The following is a 19,951-nucleotide window of genomic DNA, read 5'->3' as shown; positions in this document are numbered from 1 at the left end:
GCTGTTTCTGTTTGTTTTCTTGGGGGGGAATGGCGTTAATTTGAGGGAATGGCCCTTTTTACGGTTATGATTTAATTAGGGCTGTAAAGTGTTTAATAGTGATTAATCGCATTTTAACTTTTAATATGTGTACATTATTAAAATGCACACCCAACATTGGACAGGAAAATGTATTAGATTTATGCAAATATTGACAAACACTTGTACACACAGATGCATGAAATTTTCCACCTAGGGCAGGGATGGGTAAACTACGTCCGGGAGGCCACATCCGGTCCCGCCAAATGTTAGAACAAAAATAGGCAAAGATCTGTTTTGAGAATTGCCACAACAAAACTGATATTAGACTTTGACGCATTGGCAAAAAAAGAGTGATGAACAACACTGCTCACACTGAAAGAGAATGTAAGTGTTAACCCTGTAATACCATTTTTGTGTTTCTTTCTTTCTATATACAAACCCCGTTTCCATATGAGTTGGGAAATTGTTAGATGTAAATATAAACGGAATACAATGATTTGCAAATCCTTTTCAACCCATATTCAGTTGAATATGCTACAAAGACAACATATTTGATGTTCAAACTGATAAATCTTTTTTTTTTTTTGCAAATAATCATTAACTTTAGAATTTAATGCCAGCAACACGTGACAAAGAAGTTGGGAAAGGTGGCAATAAATACTGATAAAGTTGAGGAATGCTCATCAAACACTTATTTGGAACATCCCACAGGTGAACAGGCAAATTGGGAACAGGTGGGTGCCATGATTGGGTATAAAAACAGCTTCCCAAAAATGCTCAGTCTTACACAAGAAAGGATGGGGCGAGGTACACCCCTTTGTCCACAACTGCGTGAGCAAATAGTCAAACAGTTTAAGAACAACGTTTCTCAAAGTGCAATTGCAAGAAATTTAGGGATTTCAACATCTACGGTCCATAATATCATCAAAAGGTTCAGAGAGTCTGGAGAAATCACTGCACGTAAGCGGCATGGCCGGAAACCAACATTGAATGACCGTGGCCTTCGATCCCTCAGACGGCACTGTATCAAAAACCAACATCAATCTCTAAAGGATATCACCACATGGGCTCAGGAACACTTCAGAAAACCACTGTCACTAAATACCGTTCGTCGCTACATCTGTAAGTGCAAGTTAAAGCTCTACTATGCAAAACGAAAGCCATTTATCAACAACATCCAGAAACGCCGCCGGCTTCTCTGGGCCCGAGATCATCTAAGATGGACTCATGCAAAGTGGAAAAGTGTTCTGTGGTCTGACGAGTCCACATTTCAAATTGTTTTTGGAAATATTCGACATCGTGTCATCCGGACCAAAGGGGAAGCGAACCATCCAGACTGTTTTCGACGCAAAGTTCAAAAGCCAGCATCTGTGATGGTATGGGGGTGCATTAGAGCCCACGGCATGGGTAACTTACACATCTGTGAAGGCGCCATTCATGCTGAAAGTTACAGGATTTTCATGGACGCCCCTGCTTATTTCAGCAAGACAATGCCAAGCCACATTCAGCACGTGTTACAACAGCGTGGCTTCGTAAAAAAAGAGAGCGGGTACTTTCCTGGCCCCGTCTGCAGTCCAGACCTGTCTCCCATCGAAAATGTGTGGCGCATTATGAAGCATAAAATATAACAGCGGAGACTCCAGACTGTTGAACGACTGAAGCTCTACATAAAACAAGAATGGGAAAGAATTCCACTTTCAAAGCTTCAACAATTAGTTTCCTCAGTTCCCAATCGTTTATTGAGTGTTGTTAAAAGAAAAGGTGATGTAACACAGTGGTGAACATGCCCTTTCCCAACTACTTTGGCACGTGTTGCAGCCATGAAATTCTAAGTTGATTATTATTTGCAAATTTGCAAAATAAAGTTTATCAGTTTGAACATCAAATATGTTGTCTTTGTAGTGCATTCAATTGAATATGGCTTGAAAAGGATTTGCAAATCATTGTATTCCGTTTATATTTACATCTAACAATTTCCCAACTCATATGGAAACGGGGTTTGTATATATATATATATATATATATATATATATATATATATATATATATATTCGGCGCACTAATTCATTCATTCATGTATTTATTTGACAGGGACAGTACAATCAAACATTGCTACCCATAGCTAACCAATGTCAAAGTACATAAGACTTATAGCCACAGGCTAATTTGCAATCTTTGTCCCTGGTTAGGCTTTTAAGAAACGATGAGAAAAGTGAAAAACACATACAAAAGGATTATTGACCGAAAGCGGCATGAGCGCGATGACGTCACGTTATCGATGGGAAGATGCATTTTTAGACTATATGATTTGCCTGAGTGGCTAGGAGACACCGTGAGTAACAAGCGGTCGAAAATGGATTTTAAAGAACAGATAAAAAATTCAGAAAATTAAATACATTAATTAATAATTATTATTAATTTTAAGAATGTTTTTTTTTTTTTTTTTTACTTGGGACTTCCGGCGGGCTGGATTTTGGATGCTGGCGATCCGGATCCGGCCCGCGGGCCATAGTTTGGTCTACTGTATCAAAATGTCAATTGTAGGCACTTAACCACTTTATTTTTAGAAATATTGCATATTTTTACCATTATAAAAATGTTTTGACAAAAAGACCATTAAAAAAAGAATAACTTTGTATAAATATTTAAATTGGTAGTTGTTAAAAGATTTCAAGTACAGGTGAAAGCCAGTAAATTAGAATATTTTGAAAAACTTGATTTATTTCAGTAATTGCATTCAAAAGGTGTAACTTGTACATTATATTTATTCATTGCACACAGACTGATGCATTCAAATGTTTATTTCATTTAATTTTGATGATTTGAAGTGGCAACAAATGAAAATCCAAAATTCCGTGTGTCACAAAATTAGAATATTATTTAAGGCTAATACAAAAAAGGGATTTTTAGAAATGTTGGCCAACTGAAAAGTATGAAAATGAAAAATATGAGCATGTACAATACTCAATACTTGGTTGGAGCTCCTTTTGCCTCAATTACTGCGTTAATGCGGCGTGGCATGGAGTCGATGAGTTTCTGGCACTGCTCAGGTGTTATGAGAGCCCAGGTTGCTCTGATAGTGGCCTTCAACTCTTCTGCGTTTTTGGGTCTGGCATTCTGAATCTTCCTTTTCACAATACCCCACAGATTTTCTATGGGGCTAAGGTCAGGGGAATTGGCGGGCCAATTTAGAACAGAAATACCATTGTCCGTAAACTAAGCACGGGTAGATTTTGCGCTGTGTGCAGGCGCCAAGTCCTGTTGGAACTTGAAATCTCCATCTCCATAGAGCAGGTCAGCAGCAGGAAGCATGAAGTGCTCTAAAACTTGCTGGTAGACGGCTGCGTTGACCCTGGATCTCAGGAAACAGAGTGGACCGACACCAGCAGATGACATGGCACCCCAAACCATCACCCAACCATGCAAATTTTGCATTTCCTTTGGAAATCGAGGTCCCAGAGTCTGGAGGAAGACAGGAGAGGCACAGGATCCACGTTGCCTGAAGTCTAGTGTAAAGTTTCCACCATCAGTGATGGTTTGGGGTGCCATGTCATCTGCTGGTGTCGGTCCACTCTGTTTCCTGAGATCCAGGGTCAACGCAGCCGTCTACCAGCAAGTTTTAGAGCACTTCATGCTTCCTGCTGCTGACCTGCTCTATGGAGATGGAGATTTCAAGTTCCAACAGGACTTGGCGCCTGCACACAGCGCAAAATCTACCCGTGCCTGGTTTACGGACCATGGCATTTCTGTTCTAAATTGGCCCGCCAACTCCCCTGACCTTAGCCCCATAGAAAATCTGTGGGGTATTGTGAAAAGGAAGATGCAGAATGCCAGACCCAAAAATGCAGAAGAGTTGAAGGCCACTATCAGAGCAACCTGGGCTCTCATAACACCTGAGCAGTGCCAGAAACTCATCGACTCCATGCCACGCCGCATTAACGCAGTAATTGAGGCAAAAGGAACTCCAACCAAGTATTGAGTATTGTACATGCTCATATTTTTCATTTTCATACTTTTCAGTTGGCCAACATTTCTAAAAATCCCTTTTTTGTATTAGCCTTAAGTAATATTCTAATTTTGTGACACACGGAATTTTGGATTTTCATTTGTTGCCACTTCAAATCATCAAAATTAAATGAAATAAACATTTGAATGCATCAGTCTGTGTGCAATGAATAAATATAATGTACAAGTTACACCTTTTGAATGCAATTACTGAAATAAATCAAGTTTTTCAAAATATTCTAATTTACTGGCTTTTACCTGTATATTGCTGACTTATGACACTTTTATGTGTGGATCCAAAGAGTAAGTGTGTATAGTCAATCTTAAGTTTGCACAAGGAGTGAAAGAAACTTTATTATCGTGTTTACTTTGTCACCTCTAGATGTAAAACGTGCTGATGTCATATCAAACACTGAAGACATGAAGTTGTGCATAATCTCCCACACAGTTTACTTTTTGGCTTTGCACTGCGATGAGCGGCAGGTCGTGTGTCCGATTGGCGTGCCCAGCGTCGACACTGTGTGGGCCGTGACTGATGGACAGGCTGAGAGATGAACGCAGGCAGGCGGCCATCAAGCCCGAGTTTGGCTCGTGTGACCGAAACCAGCGACTGATGCGACTTGGCAGAGACGACACTGGAGACTTTTCATGTAAATATAAATATTTATGCTCTTTGATTGATACAAACAACTTCAGCGCAGGCTACTGTCCACTATTCTGTACTTACAAGCCATGATGATGATGGACTGGTCTTCAGAGGACTCTGGTCTGGGGACAACTCAGTTTGTCACTCCCAAAACGTCCCCACACCTCGTCACGTCTGCACCCCTGCAGGTGATGGACACATCCAAAAGGGCGGAATCAGGACCAGGAAGACTCAACAGATAAATAAATTAAATAAAAAATATGGTAATACTTTAGTATGGGGAACATATTCACCATTAATTAGTTGCTTATTAAAGTAACAAAGACTTAATTTAGAGTTATTTGGACACTAGGGGAACATATAAGGGTTAGGGTTACTAATAAGCAATAATTCTGAGGTTTATTGAGGGAAGACTCTTAGTTAATGGCTTACTGGTTGTACAATAAGGCCATGCAGAATAAGGCATTAATAAGTACTTAATAATGACTAATTAAGAGCCAATATGTTACTAATTTGCATGTTAAAAAGCAACTAATTAATGGTGAATATGTGTTCCCCATACTAGTGTTACCTAAATTATTAATAATAATCAGAAATAAAATAAAATAATAGAAACAGATAATAAATAATAATTAAAAATTAAAAAAAAAAAAAAATCTCTCTCTCTCTCTCTCTCTCTCTCTCTCTCTCTCTCTCTCTCTCTCTCTCTCTATATATATATATATATATATATATTATATATATATATGTATATATTATAATATATATGTATATATTATGTATATATGTATATATTATATATATGTATATATTATATATATATATATATATATATATATGTATATATATATATATATATATATATATATATGGATATATATGGATATATATATAGATAGTACTTTATTTATTCCTTCAGGAGAGTTCCCTCCTTTATACATTCCTTCAGGAGAGTTCCCTCAGGAAAATTAAATATATATAAAATAAAATATATAAAAATGTATATATATAGATATAGATATATTTGACCACTTTATCATTATTGCCGCCCCCCGCGACCCCGAAGGGAATAAGCGGTAGAAAATGGATGGATGGATGAAATTATTTTACTACCTTTTTTTATCAACCCAATTATTTTTTTATTTATCTCCAATAATTATTATATATTTTTTTTCTATCTCATTCTCAATTACTTAAATTGTTTTTTTTTAAATTATTATAATTCTATTAACACTACGGCAGTATAATAGTTGGCTGGATGTCATCACATGGTTTGACTCGTAGGGAAGTTACCATATATGGTGGCTTGTCAAATGAAGAGCTACAAAGACACTTTTCATGACTGTAACAAATGTAATCCTTTTTTTTTTTAACAGTACAATCACTAATTCGAGAAATTAAAATCAGGCTCATGGGGCGTGACATAATTGACCCAGTTTTCCCAGTATGAAGTCAATTTCGCCAATTTATAATGAATAAAAGCAGTTATCTTCTCCATGTTAAACTTTGTGATTTCCATCCATGAGGAAGGCGCTACAGGGTCATCAGGTCTAAGACAAACAGACTCAAGAACAGTTTTTTCCCTAAAGCCATAACCACGGTGAATTCTCAAAAGCACTGATTTTATAGTTTAGCATCTCTCTCTGTGCAATTTTTACTTTCCACCCACAGTCTGAATGCTTCTGTATATATGTATATAGTATAATATTTAAACAACACATTCAGAACATTCATTCTCAGGACTGGACTGTGCACCTTACCTCCTTTTGCACTATTTTTCTTTTCTTTCCTTCCTATGTTTTGCATATTTATAGACTGTCACACTGATACTGGAGTTGCTTTTAATCTCATAGTACCTGAGTATAGTGACAATAAAAGGCATTCTATGCATTGCTTCAAAGTTGGGCTCTCCTGGGATATCCATTTCCTAGTAATGGTCTTTTTACCGGCCACTATAGGATATTCATTAAGTGTTTATCTTTTTTCAGCCAGTCCTGAGGTACATGTCCAAAAAAACAGTCTTACTTTCAAGGGGTATTTCACGTTTGAAAATATCCTGTATGTCTTTCCAATAATCCTTTATGGCAGAGCAGTCCCGAAGTCGCTTTTTTTTTTTTTACTGTCAAATTATTCTCCTCCTTGTGCAATTGCCTTAAGGATTTTTAGCCTCTTTCACACATACACTATATTGCCAAAAGTATTTGGCCGCCTGCCTTTGCCCACATATGAACTTGAAGTGCCAGCCCATGGAATTGTCCAAAATGTTTTGGTATCCTGGAGCATTCAAAGTTCCTTTCACTGGAACTAAGGGGCCAAGCCCAGCTTCTGAAAAACAACCCCACACCATAATTCCTCCCCCACCAAATTTCACACTCAGCACAATGCAGTCCGAAATGTAGCCTCCAAACCCAGACTGGTCCCTCAGATTGCCAGATGGAAAAGCGCGACTCATCAGTCCAGAGAAGGCGTCTCCACTGTTCTATAGTCCAGTCACGACGCGCTTTTGCACCACTGCATCCCACGCTTTGCATTGGACTTGGTGATGTATGGCTTAGCTGCTCGGCCATGGAAACCCATTCCATGAAGCTCTCTGCGTACTGTACGTGGGCTAATTGGAAGGTGACATGAAGTTTGGAGCTCTGTAGCAACTGACTGTGCAGAAAGTCTTTCAGCATCCGCTGACCCCTCTCTGTCAGTTTACGTGGCCTACCACTTGGTGGCTGAGTTGCTGTTGTTCCCAAACTCTTCCATTTTCTTGTAATAAAGGAATATTTAGGAGCGAGGAAATTTCACGACGGGATTTGTTGCACAGGCTGGAAATCACTGAGAGTGGCCCATTCTTCCACAAATGTTTGTAGAAACAGTCTCCATGCCTAAGTGCTTGATTTTATACACCGGGCCAAGTGATTAGGACACCTGATTCTCATCATTTGGATGGGTGGCCAAATACTTTTGGCAATATAGTGTATACCCCTGAGCAGTGAGGGGCAAGCTACTCGGAAAATGTAGCGAGCTAAGCTACAAGCTATACGGCAAAAGTAGCTTGCTACATCAAAGCTACATTTAACAGCATTTCTATCTATGAGTCCACATGTATAATATCAATGTTAATGTAACTGAGAGTGTACAATTGAACCTAATAAGGGTCCATTACTATTAACTATCTGTCATTTAGCTAGGGACACCCGACAACTACCCCTAGGGCTCCCCGCACCCCACTCTATTTATTTTAGTTTGCCTTTCCTTTGGCCCACCCCGATAATGTTATTCATTCTCTCTATCTACAGCAGGGGTGTCAAAGATCCGGCCCGGGAATTAATTATATATGGCCCCCAGGATGATATTTGATTAGTATTAGAACCGGCCCGCAGGCCACAGCCGCCTGCTGTTGTTTTGCACGCACCAATACTCCATCAGGCATTTTCAAAATAGGGTCCAAGGGACCCCATCAAGTCATAAAAATGGGGTCCCACAGTGAATTTCTGGGGTCCCACTAAACAAATGACAAATGTACCCATTCTCACATTCTATATTGTGTTTTGGAAAAAGGTTGTCATAAATGTTACTTAATTCATAAAAAAATAAATAATAGAAAACATAACACATTTTTATACATATGTAAATGTATTCAGTTATAAACATTCATTCACTTTAATAATAATAATAGATTTTATGTGTAAAAAGCACTTTCCATTGAGTAAACAACCTCAAAGTGCTACAGTGTATTAAACATTTTTGAAATAAAAATAAAGATAAATAAAAACTAGAACAGCCTAATAGCTAGAACTTATATGCATATATCTAAAAAAAAGAGGCTTTTTTAAAAAGAAGGGTTTTTAAGCCTTTTTTAAAACCATCCACAGTCTGTGGTGCCCTCAGGTGGTCAGGGAGAGCGTTCCACAGACTGGGAGCGGCGGAGCAGCAAGCCCGGTCTCCCATTGTTCGCAGCTTTGTCCCCGGAGGTTGGAGGAGGTTAGCCTGTCCGGAGCGGAGGTGTCGTGTGGAGAATTTGGGGGTGAGTAGTTCTTTGAGGTAGAGGGGGGGCATTTCCATGGAAGCACTGGTGGGTTAGTAGGGAGACTTTGTATTCAATCCTCAGTGGAACACTTTCTTCTTTCCTTCATGGATCTAAACTGTCGTTGTGTCTTGTGCAGCCCCTTGAGACAAACATTGATTGATTGATTGATTGATAAACTTTTTTTCTATATTTCTATTGTAATATTTTCAGAATGTGTTTTGTTCTATTTTTTGGCCAAAGTAAGACAAAGGAAACAATCTGAAGTTGTCTTTATTTTTATTTTTTTTAATGCCGTGTGCACAGATTTTCCTCCATGCGGACCCTGAGCTAAAATGAGTTTGACATCCCAGCCCTACAACCACCTCCAGGGGTCCCCGCATCCCACTATATGTTTTTATTTTTGTTTGCCTTTCCTTTGGCCCACCCCTATAATGTTATTAATACTCTCTATCTACAGCAGGGGTGTCAAAATCAAGGCCTGTGGGCCCGATCTGGCCCACAAATGAATTATCTATGGCCCCTGGGATGATATTTGATTAGTATTAGACCCGGCCCGCAGGCCACAGCCGCCTGCTGCTGTTTTGCACGCACCAATACTCCATCAGGAATTTTCAAAATAGGGCCCCAGGTCAAGTCATAAAAATATGGTCCCACAGTGAATTTTTTCTTTTTTCTTTTTTTGTAAACAAATTATAAGTGTATGCATTATCCTGTTATATCTCACATTCTATATTGTGTTTTAGAAAAAGGTTGTCATAAACGTTACTTAATTCATAAAAAAAAAAAATACAAACGATAACAATTTTATACATATGGAAATGTATTCACTTATAAACATTCATTCACTTTCTTCTTTCCTTCATGGATCTAAACTGTCGTTGTGGCTTGTGCAGCCCTTTGAGACACTCGTGATTTAGGGCTATGCAAGTAAACATTGATTGATTGATTAATTGATTGATAAACTATACCGCTGCTGGTATTTTTTTCTATACTTTTATTGTAATATTTTCAGAATGTGTTTGTTCTATTTTTTTGGCCAAAGTAAGACAAAGGAAAAAGCACTTTCCATTGAGTAAACAACCTCAAAGTGCTACAGTGTATTACAAAAAATTAAAATAAAAAGATAATAAAAATTAAAAAAAATTAAAACTAGAACAGCCTAATAGCTAGAACTTGTATGCATATATCTAAAAAAAAAGGAAAAAAAAGGCTTTTTAAAAAAGAAGGGTTTTTAAGCCTTTTTTAAAACCATCCACAGTCTGTGGTGCCCTGAGGTGGTCAGGGAGAGCGTTCCACAGACTGGGAGCGGCGGAGCAGAAAGCCCGGTCTCCCATTGTTCGCAGCTTTATCCCCGGAGGTTGGAGGAGGTTAGCCTGTCCGTAGCGGAGGTGTCGTGTGCAGGATTTGGGGGTGAGTAGCTCTTTGAGGTAGAGGGGGGGCATTTCCATGGAGGCACTGGTGAGTTAGTAGGGAGACTTTGTATTCAATCCTCAGTGGAACACTTTCTTCTTTCCTTCATGGATCTAAACAGTCGTGTCTTGTGCAGCCCCTTGAGACAAACATTGATTGATTGATAAACTTTTTTTCTATATTTCTATTGTAATATTTTCAGAATGTGTTTGTTCTATTTTTTGGCCAAAGTAAGACAAAGGAAACAATCTGAAGTTGTCTTTATTTTTTTACTTTTAATGCCTTGATTTTAATAGTCCGGCCCGCGTGTGCACAGATTTTCCTCCATGCGGCCCCTGAGCTAAAATGAGTTTGACCCCCTCCCCGCCCTACAACCACCTCCAGGGGTCCCTGCACCCCACTCTATGTATTTATTTTAGTTTGCCTTTCCTCAGTGGCCTTGTGGTTAGAGTGTCCGCCCTGAGAGAGTCATACCAAAGACTATAAAAATGGGAGCCATTACCTCCCTGCTTGGCACTCCGCATCAAGGGTTGGAATTGGGGGTTAAATCACCACAATGAGCGCGGCCACTGCTGCTGCTCACTGCTCCCCTCACCTCCCAGGGGGTGAGCATGGGGATGGGTCAAATGCGGAGGGCAAATTTCGCCACACCTAGTGTGTGTGTGTGACAATCATTGGTTAACTTTTAACTTTGGCCCACCCCTATAATGTTATTCCTTCTCTCTATATACAGTAAAAAAAACAACCAGCATTTTTAGGGTAACATTCTGAGAACTTGGCTCTTTTTTCAAAGTAAAATGTGACATTTTTTACAGTTTAGAGCTTTTTATTTACTTTAATGCCCAGTCCCCCCCCCTCGTCCCCGCCTCCTCACCCCGCTGTGAGGGGCAGCCGACAGGAAAGGCTGACTTCAGCTGACGTGACCTCCATCACTCCTCCAGCGCTCTGGCGTGAGCCGGCACTGTTCCCGGCCCCGAGCCATGAGACGGATGGCAGCCGCTCCTCTTGCCGGTCTGAACGCGAGGGCCCCGAGCACTTGTTACAATCTGTGGTCCTCACGCTAAATATAGACTGAAAGAGAGTTCTTTTTGTTTTTTTTCCCCCCTGTGGAGGGTTTAGCAAGGGCCAAGACGAACCTTTAAGTTTTTATCCATCTGCTCTCACCACCTCATTACTCACCCTTTCCCCTCCACGATGAATCCATCACGCCGCGCTTACCTGTCCTTGATCCCGTCCTGTGGCGAGGCCTTGTCGCCACGCCTACCCGCCCGCCCCGCCCCTGGTGGGTCTGTGACTCAATCACACTTGTCTCTTCCTGCTGCCGTCACATGACCTTTTTTTAAGGTCACTTTATTAGGTACACCACAATCTGATGGATCCCACAGCCGCAAATACAAACCCTGTTTCCATATGAGTCGGGAAATTGTGTTAGATGTAAATATAAACGGAATACAATGATTTATAAATCATTTTCAACCCATATTCAGTTGAATATGCTACAAAGACAACATATTTGATGTTCAAACTGATAAACATTTTTCTTTTTGCAAATAACCATTAACTTTAGAATTTGATGCCAGCAACACGTGACAAAGAAGTTGGGAAAGGTGGCAATAAATACTGATAAAGTTGAGGAATGCTCATCAAACACTTATTTGGAACATCCCACAGGTGAACAGGCAAATTGGGAACAGGTGGGTGCCATGATTGGGTATAAAAGTAGATTCCATGAAATGCTCAGTCATTCACAAACAAGGACGGGGCGAGGGTCACCACTTTGTCAACAAATGCGTGAGCAAATTGTTGAACAGTTTAAGAAAAACCTTTCTCAACCAGCTATTGCAAGGAATTTAGGGATTTCACCATCTACGGTCCGTAATATCATCAAAGGGTTCAGAGAATCTGGAGAAATCACTGCACGTAAGCAGCTAAGCCCGTGACCTTCGATCCCTCAGGCTGTACTGCATCAACAAGCGACATCAGTGTGTAAAGGATATCACCACATGGGCTCAGGAACACTTCAGAAACCCACTGTCAGTAACTACAGTTGGTCGCTACATCTGTAAGTGCAAGTTAAAACTCTCCTATGCAAGGCGAAAACCGTTTATCAGCAACACCCAGAAACGCCGTCGGCTTCGCTGGGCCTGAGCTCATCTAAGATGGACTGATACAAAGTGGAAAAGTGTTCTGTGGTCTGACGAGTCCACATTTCAAATTGTTTTTGGAAACTGTGGACGTCGTGTCCTCCGGACCAAAGAGGAAAAGAACCATCCGGATTGTTATAGGCGCAAAGTTAAAAAGCCAGCATCTGTGATGGTATGGGGGTGTATTAGTGCCCAAGACATGGGTAACTTACACATCTGTGAAGGCGCCATTAATGCTGAAAGGTACATACAGGTTTTGGAGCAACATATTTTTCCATCCAAGCAACGTTACTATAGACGCCCCTGCTTATTTCAGCAAGACAATGCCAAGCCACGTGTTACATCAACGTGGCTTCATAGTAAAAGAGTGCGGGTACTAGACTGGCCTGCCTGTAGTCCAGACCTGTCTCCTATTGAAAATGTGTGGCGCATTATGAAGCCTAAAATACCACAACAGAGACCCCCGGACTGTTGAACAACTTAAGCTGTACATCAAGCAAAAATGGGAAAGAATTCCACCTGAGAAGCTTAAAAAATGTGTCTCCTCAGTTCCCAAACGTTTACTGAGTGTTGTTAAAAGAAAAGGTCATGTAACACAGTGGTGAACATGCCCTTTCCCAACTACTTTGGCACGTGTTGCAGCCATGAAATTATAAGTTAATTATTATTTGCAAACAAAAAATAAAGTTTGAGTTTGAACATCAAATATGTTGTCTTTGTAGTGCATTCAATTGAATATGGGTTGAAAAGGATTTGCAAATCATTGTATTCCGTTTATATTTACATCTAACACAATTTCCCAACTCATATGGAAACGGAGTTTGTATGTCAGATTTTATTTGACCTTGTTAAACATGTCCTTTTACGTGGCGCGCACACACTTCCACGACCATCCAGTAGCCCTGTGACAAATGGAGGTCCGACAAGATATAGACGCCACCACATGACTACGTGACTTCCGCAGCCACACCCCCAATTTTTTTTTTTTTTTTTAAAACACCCACAAAACTAAATTTTCCCAAATAGTCATGTACAAAATAAGGTCACGCCATGACTGTAAATGACATTGACTCCTCAGTGAGTGTAAGGCACACTCACTAGTGGTGCTGTATAGCTCGGTTGGTAGAGCGGCCGTGCCAGCAACTTGAAGGTTCCAGGTCCGATCCCCGCTTCCGCCATCCTAGTTACTGCCATTTGTGTCCTTGGCAGTGTTGGGACTAACGTGTTACAAAGTAACGCCGTTAGTTTCGGCGGTAACTCGTTATTTTTTTTAATCAGTTACCGTTACTACATGATGCGTTACTGCGTTATTTTACGTAATTTTTTATGTAGTATCGGCTAGAAACAGAAGATCTGAGTGTGTTTTATTGCAGCGCTGCAGTGTCGTCCTTCTGTGTCACAAGGAAAATAAAAGGTGTGGGTGAGGGCGGGGGGGCTATGTACTTCGGGGCTAACAACCTTCACTTTACCCGGAAGTGGGTCTTTACAGCTGAGGGTGAATGACGAGGCCGGCGGTTTGTTGCAACTTTGTGACTTTATTGGACGCAGCCATCCACCAAGCTAGAGCACCTGCACGCACTCACTGTCGCCGTTCCCTCACCTCTCTCGCCCACTCACTCACCTCACATGCTGTCATATCTTAAAGGGCCACACACACACATACGCTACTCTCATAACAACTAACGAAGCGAAGCCAGAAGTCTAGTTTCTTAACATGGAGACATTCTCAATACTTTTCTTTTGTCGAGCACAAAGAAAATAACATTTTAGTTAAATATAAGTTGTGTCTTGGATCAAAGATCCTATCTACTTAAAGTTAAAGTTAAGGTGCCATTATGTTGCAGCTATTTAAAATAGTTTTGTCAATTTGTTCTGGCCTGAAATAAATTGGCCCTTTGAAACATATCTTTGTCTTTGTGTGTTGTGTGTAGACCACATTGCTTTCAGAGTTCAGTGATGCAAATGCATGTCAAGTTGATCAACAGATTGTATTATTCTCCAGTGCAATAACAGTACTGAAATGAAGGCTAAAAGGGCATTAATGGGAGCCTTAAAAAAAAAAGGGGGAAAAAAAGAAGTAACTAAATAGTTACTTTTCACAGTAATGCATTACTTTTTGGTGTGGGTAACTGAGTTAGTAACTGAGTTACTTTTGAAATAAAGTAACTAGTAACTGTAACTAGTTACTGGTTTTCAGTAACTAACCCAACACTGGTCTTGGGCAAGACACTTCACCCACCTGCTCCCAGTGCCACCCACACTGGTTTAAATGTAACTTAGATATTGGGTTTAACTATGTAAAAGCGCTTTGAGTCACTAAAGAAAAGCGCTATATAAATATATATTTCACACTATATAAATATAATTAACACACTAGCTGTATTGACACTGCAATGACATTGTGTCATCCATCCATCCATTTTCTACCGCTTGTCCCTATTTTTGGGGGGGTCACAGGGGGTGCTGTAGCCTATCTCAGCTGCATTCGGGCGGAAGGCGGGGTACACCCTGGACAAGTCGCCACCTCATCGCAGGGCCAACACAGATAGACAGACAACATTCACACACTAGGGCCAATTTAGTGTTGCCAATCAACCTATCCCCAGGTGCATGTTTTTGGTGGGTAGGAGGAAGCCGGAGTACCCGGAGGGAACCCACGCAGTCACGGGGAGAACTCGCAAACTCCATACAGAAAGATCCCGAGCCCGGGATTGAAGTCGGGACTTGTCAGACTACTTCTAGACTACTGCAACGCACTTCTTGCAAGAACATCCAGAAGCTGCAATACATACAGAATAGTGCTGCTAGGATCCTGATGAGAGTGCGGAAATACGACCATATCGCACCAATTCTCAAATCCCTTCACTGGTTTCCTGTTCCACTCAGGATTGAATACAAAGTCTCCCTACTAACCCACCAGGGCCTCCATGGAAATGCCCCCCTCTACCTCAGAGAACTACTCACCCCCAAACCCTCCACACGACACCTCCGCTGCGGACAGGCTAACCAGGCTTTCTGCTCCGCCGCTCCCAGTCTGTGGAATGCTCTCCCTGACCAACTGAGGGCACCACAGACTGTGGATGCTTTTAAAAAAGGATTAAAAACCCTTCTTTTAAAAAAAAAAAGTGTTTTATTAGATATATACATACTAGTTCTAGCTTTTAGGCTGTTCTAGTTTTTATTTTTAATTGTATTTTATTATCTTTTTATTTTTATTTATTTATTTTTTAATACACTGTAGCACTTTGAGGTTGTTTACTCAATGTAAAGTGCTTTTTACAAATAAAATCTATTATTATTATTATTATTAATATTCTCAGGACCTTCGTATTGTCAGTGTTTCATAATGCCGCCATCTGCTGGATTAACAAAGTCACTATGTTGGAATGGCGCTGTAAATTAAAGTTAAAAAGTTCAAGTACCACTGATAGTCACACACACACACTAAGTGTGGTGAACTTACTCTCTGCATTTGACCCATCACCTTCCACCCACTGGGAGGTGAGGGTAGCAGTGAGCAGCAGCGGTGGCCGCGCTCGGGAATCATTGTGGTGATTTAACCCCCAATTCCAAGCCTTGATGCTGATTACCAAGCAGGGAGGTAATGGGTCCCATTTTTATAGTCTTTTGGTATGACTCGGCCGGGGTCAGGTTGGACGCTGTAACCACAAGGCCACTGAGCAGGTAAGTACGGTGGTGTTAGAATAATTATGTATAAGTTATCACACAACTCTTATGCTTAAAGGCCGTTGCTATAGTTATTATCTATGGTGCTCAAGTTGTACTTTTCTATCTGTGCAAAGGCACACAACTTGTAATCTTCCATTGCGAGTTGTCTCGCAGCAGCAGTTTGTTTCCAGACCCTGACGGACTTCGAGTACCTCAACGCAGACAAAACAGAGACAGGGCGTAATCACGAGTGTCCGCACATTTCCATTCTGAGTAATCACGTATTGTATCTACTGGGGCTGCTTGCATTACCCCTCCCTTCAGAAGCGGCCGCAGTGATGTTAACTCGGGAACTCCTGAATAAATAGAGGAGCGCGGGGGCTGTACCCTAGAGCGTGGTGGGAGACTGTAACTGAGTGTGCAGCCCCAGACGTTTCTCCTCATGAGCTAAATTGGACTCTGTCTCTGCGTGATTCATTGCTTTTTGTCTCGTTTAATAGATAGTTCGGTGTTTGAACCTGACAGGTAGTACCTTAACTTACAAGCTTAACTGGTACAGTACAGGCCAAAAGTTTGGACACCTTCTCATTCAATGCGTTTGCTTTATTTTCATTACTATTTACATTGTAGATTGTCACTGAAGGCATCAAAACTATGAATGTGGAGTTATGTACTTAACAAAAAAAAGGTGAAATAACTGAAAACATGTTTTATATTCCAGTTTCTTCAAAATAGCCACCCTTTGCTCTGATTACTGCTTTGCACACTCTTGGCATTCTCTCGATGAGCTTCATGAGGTAGTCACCTGAAATGGTTTTCACTCCCCAGGTGTGCTTGAAGCTAACTCATTAAACGAATAATTGAAGCAACAGAATATAAAGCAAAGCTTTTTTCCAACTAAATTAATCGATTAATCATTGCTAATATTGCCTTTAATGACATTCCATATACAGTATTGTAATAGCCTCCAGTCAAGTCAATTTACCACTCATATACAATAAGTACAAAATGTTGCACTATTTCACCATATTTACTGTGTTTTCAAGATAATGTAATTGTACACTGCAAGGGCTGCAGCTATCGATTATTTTAGCAACCAAGTAATCTATCGATTATCTTGTTAAGAGTAAACACACTTGAAAGTTTCGATGCATATTTTAGGGAAATTAGAATGCAGCTGATAGGCTCTAGCACCCCCTGCGACCTTGAAAGGGACAAGCGGTAGAAAATGGATGGATGGATAGATGAAATAAACAATTTTTCTGCTTGCCATAACTTTCATATTTTTTTATTGTAATAAGTGCTCATTGTCAACATTGAAATTGCACTTTTACATTTGCTCATGAATACAATGAAAACAATTATAAAATGTTCACTCTCTTTCAGCGGCCATGCGGAAACTCCAGATTTGTTTTAATTTTTTAATAATTACACATATTAAACGCATAATCAAAATAACAGAATATAAATCAAAGCTATTTTCTAACTAAATTAATCGATTAACCGTTGCAGCCCTACATGGTGCTAATATTGCTTTTAATTACATTTTCATATATCGTAATAGCCGGTTGGTTGTGGGGGAAGGAAGGTCTTCCCGTCCGGCTGCAAAGAGCCTCTGGGCCCCTAGGGGCGGGGTGTCCCGTCTTTCTGCCCGCATTCAGTGTGGTCTCTCGTGGGCGGTTCTCTCCTGCTTATCCCGTGCCTTGTCCTCGGCCGTGGATGTCTGTCTATGGCCTGCCGCTGTCACGGTGGGTCCTGTCGCTTGCAAACCTGCCTACTTGGGGCCGGTGGTCCCTCGCTCCCTGGGTAACGCACCTGCTGTTTTGGGTTGGGTTTTCTGGGTGGCTGGGGCCGTACTTTGGGAGGCAAATATATTGTACATGCAAACATACATGCATACGTATGCACATACCCACATATATTCATACATACAAACATACGTACATTCATACACACATATGCATAAGTACATATGCACACACATACATATACACTCATGCATATAATCACGTTTCATCAAACATATATTAATGTTGTCCCGTTATAACAATCTATAAGGTTAATATAGTCCGCTCCGCTTTCTTCCCCCGCTCTTTATCGGCTTTCTTTTCTAATTCAAGTATCCTGTCAGACTTGTCACTGACAGGTTGGTTATGTTTTACTTTTTCCTCTGTGTTTGTTTTATTTCCTGTCAGCGCTTTTATTTTGGTTCAGTTTCCTTGCTTCGTCACCAACACTTCCTGACAGAATACTCCAGCCAAATAGGAACCCCGTGGAGATTTCTATGGCGGCGAGGCTTGACAGGATCCTTGCGCTGATGGCCGAATCGAGGAGATGTTGTGCCTCCTTTCAAGCTCCCTTGCACCCATCCCTGTCGTTTGTGGGCCTATTTAGGGATGTCTTGGATTCGTCCCTTGAGGGGGGAGCTGTGCAGCTGGGGAGGCACAGCTACTTCTATCCCCGGTGGGCCTGTGGACACAGCCATCTACCCTGGTGGTCCTGCTCCTCTGGCGCCGCCATCAGGCACCCGCACACGGCCCTCTTGTCGGCCACGGAGGTGGCCCTTCCATGGGCGACCGCCTCGCCAATTGCGGTGGGGTTCAACTCGTCGCCGCCACCTGCCACTTCCCCGCTTGTTGCGGGGACACTTGGCCTGGCGGCCCACCGCCTTGTCCTCCCTCCGCCCTCCCGTGACTTTGGACTTTTTTTGTTTTTCTAGAAACATCTGGTATCCGTTACCGGAAGAGGGGCTACTGTCAGGCTTGTCACTGACAGTTTGGTTATGTTATGTTATGTTATTTTCATTTATTATGCGCCCCCCAACCAACTGTTACATCAGCCCGGGGCATTATGTTTCAGTTTTATCTCTGTTGGTTTTATTTCCTGTCAGCGCTTTTATTTTGGTTCAGTTTCCTGCTTGTCTCCCTGAGCGCTGTCTCCTCACCTGCGGCTGATTGGCAGCCTGGTCCCACCTGGTGTCAATCAGCCGGCTACTATTTATACCTGCCTTGCCCTCCAGTCAGTGCTGGAGTATTGTGAGCTGTTTCTAGTTTGCCTGTTTCCTAGTTCCTGATTCCTGTTTTCCTGCATTTTATTTTCGACATTAGAAGTCATGTTTTCCTGCATCCAGCCTGCCATCTCTGCATCTTGGGGTTCGTCACCAACACTTCCTGACATATCCATTACATTTCTGTATTGTTGCATTTGAAGCAATTAATAATGTTAATAGAAGTAATTATTATTGTTATTATACATTATCAATAGTGTTATTTCTGTTGGTATTTTTATTGCTCCATTTGTAGTGCAATAATATTCATTGTCATTTCTGTGTTATTAATATTTACTTCAGCAACTGTTTTTTTGCTATCACTTTTCATATCATATTTGTACATATCGTACTTACTGATGTTGTTTTGTTGTTGTTGTTGTTGTCTTATCTCCTTCTTGTCCCTGCAATTTCTCCCTCTGTCTTATTTTTTTCTTCTTTCTATCCCCTCCTGCTCCGGTCCGGCTGCGCCAAACATTAAATGAATCAATTTAATGAAGTCAAATACAAATAGGACAACAAGAGAAGTATCCCACACTTATCTTTTGTAAAGTAAATATGTACAGCCGATACGGGCATCTACATCAACAGCCTGAGTGGCTGGACAGGACATAAAAAAATAGAGTGAAGTCAATGCACGGCTCATATACAAAACAATAGAACATGTTGCACTATTTACTATATATTTTTTGCTTTTGCATACTGTTTTTAAAATTTTTATTACAGACATTAAACTGGACACTCAAGCAAAGTGCAATAATAACTAAGGCTGTCAAAAATACAGTTAACTTAAGTGATTAATCACAAAAATATAATGCATTAACCATGTATAGTTGCAGATTAATCACGCAATTTATTATCATTTTTTAACATTTATATATTTTAAACTCAAATGGTTACCTGAAAGGCGACAGGACTTTAGATTTTTTTTTAAACAACTTTTGAGCGAATAACATTTTTTAACATTTAAAGATCAAATATATTGTCAAAAT

The 19,951-nt window shown here is 40.7% G+C and overlaps 1 protein-coding gene across 2 annotated transcripts in view; it reads left to right on the top strand.

Annotated features, from left to right (window-relative positions):
- The first annotated feature begins 4,451 nt into the window (after positions 1 to 4,451).
- The window catches only part of gjc1 (gap junction protein gamma 1), a 149,751-nt gene continuing 134,251 nt past the window's right edge, over positions 4,452 to 19,951 (top strand). Inside the window, exon 1 of one of the 2 annotated variants that reach the window (XM_061981891.2) lies at positions 4,452 to 4,676. The gene's annotated coding sequence lies outside the window, so the exon portion shown is untranslated. Of the gene's footprint in view, positions 4,677 to 8,606; positions 8,688 to 19,951 lie in introns of those variants that run through there. The other variant, XM_072915995.1, reaches the window with a different exon arrangement.

Source organism: Nerophis lumbriciformis, linkage group LG24 (genome assembly GCF_033978685.3).
Source record: "Nerophis lumbriciformis linkage group LG24, RoL_Nlum_v2.1, whole genome shotgun sequence".
Lineage (NCBI taxonomy): Eukaryota > Metazoa > Chordata > Actinopteri > Syngnathiformes > Syngnathidae > Nerophis > Nerophis lumbriciformis.
The sequence above is the reverse complement of the archived record's forward strand: the minus strand, read 5'-3'. Positions and strand labels throughout refer to the sequence as shown.